Source organism: Tasmannia lanceolata, unplaced genomic scaffold (assembly GCF_043159265.1).
Source record: "Tasmannia lanceolata isolate RefF3 unplaced genomic scaffold, GAP_Taslan_0.1 ptg000016l, whole genome shotgun sequence".
NCBI lineage: Eukaryota > Viridiplantae > Streptophyta > Magnoliopsida > Canellales > Winteraceae > Tasmannia > Tasmannia lanceolata.
This window is the reverse complement of record NW_027518693.1, coordinates 19,835,711-19,842,106: the sequence shown is the minus strand read 5'-3', so window position 1 is coordinate 19,842,106 and position 6,396 is coordinate 19,835,711. Positions and strand designations below refer to the sequence as shown.

The 6,396-nt window shown below is 39.4% G+C and overlaps 1 pseudogene; it reads right to left on the bottom strand.

The window, feature by feature from the left end:
- Positions 1-199: 199 nt before the first annotated feature.
- On the bottom strand, positions 200-1,111 carry LOC143847807 (chitinase 2 pseudogene; annotated as a pseudogene).
- Positions 1,112-6,396: the final 5,285 nt, after the last annotated feature.

Below are 6,396 nucleotides of genomic sequence, written 5' to 3'. Positions count from 1 at the left end.
ATTCAGGAATTAACTTATACCTGATTGAAGAAGCTTTTCGTGTTTAATGAGCTTACTCTGCAAATACAGTTGGTTCCCAAGATGGGTTCCATATAACTTTTATCAATACATATTTCACTAAAAGCATTTCTTATAGCCATACAAAGTACAAAGCATTTCTTATAACCACACAAAGTACAAAGTGGAAGAGTAAAAAGGATTAATGGGAGCTGGCTAACAAAGCCTGAGATCGACGCTCGTTACGGAACCCATTTCCCATAGAATCATCAGCAGACCAAACAAAGATTCCATGAAGCTTGCCTTCACTCTTAAGCCTACTGCACGCGCTAAAGAACCCACTGTCGGGAGACAAACCGCCGCTACCATCACTAATGAAGCTAACTAAGACTTTACCCCCGTTGTAATTAGAGCTCTGAGTATTGAAATAGTCCAAAAATTGCGATACAGTCGTCCCCTGATCATATGCATAGAATTGGAAATTGACATAGTCTATAACATGCCCATATTTTCTCCACAAAGCCAAGTAATGGCTCTGAACTTGGTCATCATCAAAAGGAGCTATAGAAGCAAAAGAGATAACACCATTTTTCTTGAGAGTCGTCACGAGCCGTCCGATGCATTCTGCAAAGGTGTTGGGATTGGCACTAAAGTGCTCATAGTCAATATCTATACCATCCAAATTATACTGCTTGATGATTTTTGTTAGGGAGGAAACTGCATTTCCAACCCAGGAATTTATAGTAGAAGGGTTGAAAAATGCGAAGCCTCCACCCACACTATCCCCACCTAAGCTCAAAGCAACCTTCACATTCGAATGCTTACTCTTTATCGAACGAACTTGCGATGGACTAAGGTTGTCTGAGTCCCAAAACACATTGAATTTTCCATTGGTTGGGGTGGGAGAACTCGAAGTTGTGTAGTCAATGGCGAAGGAGAGAAGGAAATGGAAGTCAACTCCTGGGTTTATTGGGACGTCGGAGAATTTGACATTATTGAATTCCGCTCCGATGTATTCTCTGAAGAGATTGGAGGGTGGGGCTGCTTGGCTTTTAGAAAAAACTAGGAGAGCTTGAAGAAGGAAGAGAGAGGAGAAGAGCTTTGAGAAATCCATGGAGAGGATGTTTTTGGGTGGTGTTTGGAGTGCAATGGAATTGGATATGGGAACTTATGTATTTATAGAGTTGTGATAGAAGTGAAGGCCATACACAGGGATGTGTTGGGCTCTAGAAGGAAAGAGACATGGAGCGTGCCGTTTGAGTTATTGTGAGTGTGTTATTTTTGTATTCAAAAGGCTCTGCCGTTCGAGTTATTCTGAATGTTCTTATTTTTTATTCAAGAGGCTCCTGATTTCCAGCAATCTTGGATTAAAGTATCCATGGATTCGATTTTGTCGGAAAAAAACTTTACTTGAAATATGAGTTCTCATATGTTGTGTGCTTGATGCAAAAACTCTGAATTAATTCACAGCCTCCTCCCTGTTGTAAGCAAGGTTTAAAATTTCAGCTTCGGTTTCGGACATAGCTGAAACTGAAATTTCGGCCGAAATACGGTAAAAAAATATTCAAATTTCAAACTTGTGCCGAAATTTTGGCTGAAATTTAGGATGTAGTTGATTTCGCTGCAAGATTTTAAAGTTAGACGGAAATCGGAAATTTCATATTTCGGTCAACACCTAAACCGAAATTCCCAGAAACTAATCAAATTTCCGTCGAAATTTCAATATAATATTATTATTTTATTTCTTTACGGAATTTCAGCTGAAATTACCGAAATTTCGGTTATGGTGGAGCCCGAAATTTAAAACCTTGTTTCGATGTAGGTCCCAACCGAAATTCGAAACTTCGGTATTTCGGCCGAAATTTAAACATGTGGTTGTTTATTGCTTTCTTAGATGTGATGAGTTAGGATTAGATGTGATGAGTTAGGACTTGTTTGTTTTATTTGCCCATTCCTGGGTCATGCATGCTTAGGTAGACGTCTTCTCTCGGGGATGCTTGCTCCTATTTCATATGATTTTCTCCCAAAATTCTTTGAAGTTAATAAAAATGGCATAAGAGACCGGGTGCTTGCACTTGGGCGGATGGGGTGCTCTTCGGACCTTCCTCATTCGTCACCAGGCACAGAACTTTTTCTTCTCTGGTTATCCGTGGCAAACAGAGTATCTTAGGGGTTCCAGGGCTGACTTCCTTGGATGACGACTCTGAGTTATTTTAGGTACGTCTTGGTTTTGAGGCTCCTGTCTCCGGCTCAACAGGTATCCCATCGAGAGTTCCTTGATAGAGCTCTCATTCACATGTGAAGATCTTGGAGGATTGATGGGGATCTCGTATCCTCGCCAGTTTCCTCGGGATCGGGGTCCACACACGGTGAATCCCTTTGGAGATCGATCCCCTACGCCATCGGATGACATGTATGGCGTGAGTGCAACAATCGAATCTTCAGTGACATTGAGCATGGCAAAGCTCACATGCTTCTGGATGCAAAATTTTCATTAATTAAATGGCACCTTGCTTCAAGAAAATTGCAGTGTTCTGTGGGTGACACTCTTCGTAACTGGACCACGGTCATCACTGAGAAGAAAGGAAGAGTGCTTTTTCAACCGACATGGTCACCACCACCTGAAGGGTGGTTTAAATTAAATTTTGATGGGAGCGAGCGCGGTAATCCAGGGAAGGTGGGAATAGGTGGGCTCATTCGTGACCATCTGGGTGCTGTGATTATGTCTTACTCCGGCCCGGCTGGGGAGTGCGATGCAAACAAAGCTGAAGTCACGGCGCTCCTCCAGGGTCTGAGATGGTACGTAAGACATAACCTTGCCCCTCTGATCGTTGAATGCGACTCCTATAAAACTATTGCTTGGGCTCTGAGCAAGAATATTGCGCCATGGAGACTGGCCAACAAAATTGACAAAATATGAGATCTGGTCACTATGCTACAACCGTTGATCTGCCACAAACGGCATTCTGCAAATGATCAGGCGGATATCCTAGCTAAGGCGGGCGTTGACCGTGATTGTCTCTGCATTGTAGAGAATCTCCCTGTGTAGGGGTTTTTCATTTCGTTTTTTCCTTGCATCTAACGACATAATCATTCGGGACGTCTTGTCCCCTTGTATCGACTTTGTTTTTCCATGCAATAAAATCATTAATTCTTAAAAAAAACAAAACAAAAAAAAGGTTCAATCAGAAATGTTTTTCTTGCAATTTCCCCCCAAGGCATGGATGTTTTCCTATGTCTAAGGTTTTGTCCCATTAGTCACATGTCGGTTGTTTCTTTTTTCACTGTCATTTCTTATTTTGCATTGTCTTTTCTATGATTAAAACTACCCCACTTGATTGATCAATCCAAGCAAGTATGTGCTTGTTCATATTGGTCTTTCATGTCCACGTGTGTAAATTTTCTCGGATTCATTTGCTAAAAGAGTAATTTTCCCTTGTTCAATGGCTAAAATAGTAATTTTTACTTCTTCATTGGCTAAAAGTGTAATTGTCTCAATTACACAACCTGACAAAAATTAAAGAATTTTGTGTGTAAATGTGTAAACTTCTTTCTTATTGGAGAAGCCAAAACAATAAACAAGGGAAATGATATATTCGCCCCTTTTTCTTCCTCGGGTCACCCCTTGTAGTGTAAAAAAGTTGTCATAAATGCACTAGAAGGTACGGCTGCAAACGAGACGAGCCGAGCGAAGCTGAGCTTTGGGGTGTTCAGGCTCGGCTCGCTTCATTTTTATGAAGGCTCGTGTTCGGCTTGGCTCGTGAAATATTTGATCAAAGCTCAGCTCTGCTTGGCTCATTTCTTTCTTATTGGAGAAGCCAAAACAATAAACAAGGGAAATGATATATTCGCCCCTTTTTCTTCCTCGGGCCACCCCTTATAGTGTAAAAAAATGTCATAAATGCACTAGAAGGTAGGGCTGCAAACAAGCCGAGCCGAGCTTTGTGGTGTTCGGGCTCGGCTCGCTTCATTTTTATGAAGGCTCGTGTTCGGCTCGGCTCGTCTCAAGCATGATAAAAATAGACAACCGTGGGATTTGAACCCAAGACCTCTAAAATTGAAGCGCCTTAACCACTTGGCCAAACTTTCATTTGTTATAAACAACCCACATTCTTTTATTTTATTAATAAAAAACAAATATAATCCGAGCTTTAAAGCTCAGATCGAATCGGCTCGCTTATGAACGGAGCCTAAAAAGTTCACGAGCTTGTCCGAGCCGAGCAATACAAAGCTCGGGTTCGGCTCGTTTATTTGACGAGCCTAATTTTTGGGCTCGGATTCGGCGCGTTTAGTAAACGAACGACCCCGAGCCGAACCCAAACATGTTCGCGAGCCGGCTCAGCTCGTTTGCAGCCCTACTAGAAGGGGTGGCCCAAGGAAGAAAAGGGGACAAATATATCACTTACCACAAGAAAACGTGAAAAGAACTAAATTGCATTCTAAGATATGCTTGCCAAAGAACATTGTCAAAAACACACATGAGCAATGGGGCCTTCTTCCTTTTCTCTTAAAGCAACATTAGCCTGACCCTATTTTTTGTATCTGAGGGTTTATAAAGACTTTTCTTACTTAATTCTGAACATGCCCTTACCTAAGAAAACATGAAATTTTTAATCCACAAAAGAAATATATGGATTGCAAAAACGTCCCTATAAACCTTTTATATGGTAAGAACATACTTTTAAACTTATTAAATTACAACTAAGGCCTTTCTTTTTTACGTAATTATGAACATGCCCTACCTAAGAAAACAATAAATTTTTAATCTATAAGAATGTTTGGATTGCAAACAGACACTAGTATCTCAAATACTTGTCAAATCCAAAAGGTGATTCGGATTTTGTCTCCTTTTAGTGCAAAACGTCGACAAACATTTGGTGAAGGATTCACCGGGCCTCATCGTATCTTGGGAGGCGAATTCGTGATTCCCCTTGCACACTAATTGGTAGGTTCAAATATCATCTTAAAGAAAGCAATTACACACCTTTACTAGCCAAAGCGTGACATATGTCCGGTGGAGATCAAATTCACTCTGTTACCGTTGTAGGTAAACTGGAAGAAAGCATCAATTTCCTTTTACATCTCCACCAAGATTCATCCACGACATATTTATCTCCAACATGATCCAAACTGTTCATTTGATGGGCCACAATGTAAATAAGTTGTGCCCCAGAAATCATTTTCACAGGGTGATCCTAGCCCTTCAATCTATAGAGGGACTGCACATTATGGTATGGATCAGAGGGTTAGGATTATCCTATACAGATGCCTTTTGGGGAACAACCTATTTACATTGTGGCCCAAAAAATGAACGGTTTGGATCATCCTAAAATTCAGGGATCCGGACTTGTGTTGTATATCCTAAAATTCATTGATTAAAAAATGTCTCTATCTTGTATAAATGTATATGAGAAACTGGTAAAAATGCACGTGCTTCGCACGTGCTATTGAAGTTATGATCAAAGCTGAAATTAAGCAGTGAAATCCATGGTTATAAAATTTTAAAAAAAGTACAAATCAGTTGTTTTTAGTATAAATAATATTATGTTGTATTGTATATATTCATGCATATATATGATTTATGCAATGATGCATATATCTTTTTTTTCCGAGTGGTGCATTTATGCATATATCTATCGTAAGACAATGTATCCAAGGTATGATCCCTGCAATTTAATGGGAAGAAAAATAAATAATATAAATGGACCTATAAGCTATAACCAAAAACACAAATGGTAGATGAGAGTATCTCTACATTAATGTCAGAGATTCTTCCTATCAATTGCAGTTATATTAATTAAAAATGATCACAAATTTATAATATAGCATTATGAGGTAACCAATCACACTTCTCCTGAAGATGTAGTAGCCAAACAATAGTGTGATTCACTAATCTCCTTGTGACTCCTAAACGAAACAATCACACAGCATCAAGTGCCTTCAAGTCGACATAAAAAGGGCTAATGGTCAAGATTAATATCATTAACTTCACAATTAGACCAATCCGAGATATTCAACCCAAGGAAGCTATAAAAAAGAACGGTAAATTCATAGAGTTCTAAAAAATACATCCCTAGTAAGAATGCAAAACTATAATTTGGATATGGGTGAGAATGAAGCATACAGGTAAGATCTATGGTATAATGTCTCGTGGCTCTAGAACGTGTGAAATCTTCTATATTTTGGAGAATAATTTATTACCAAAGTGCACAAAAGAAAATGTAGATTGCTAGATCAGTTGACAACTCCACCTACATACTACAAAATCAGATCAGGATAGAAAAAAATATTTTCCATTTTCTCAGTTTCGATGAGAAGGGTAGTTTGGTCATTTTAAGATAAGGGCATTATTGTCATTTTCCATGAGACAAGGGAATTTGGTTATTTGGCAAACTTCAG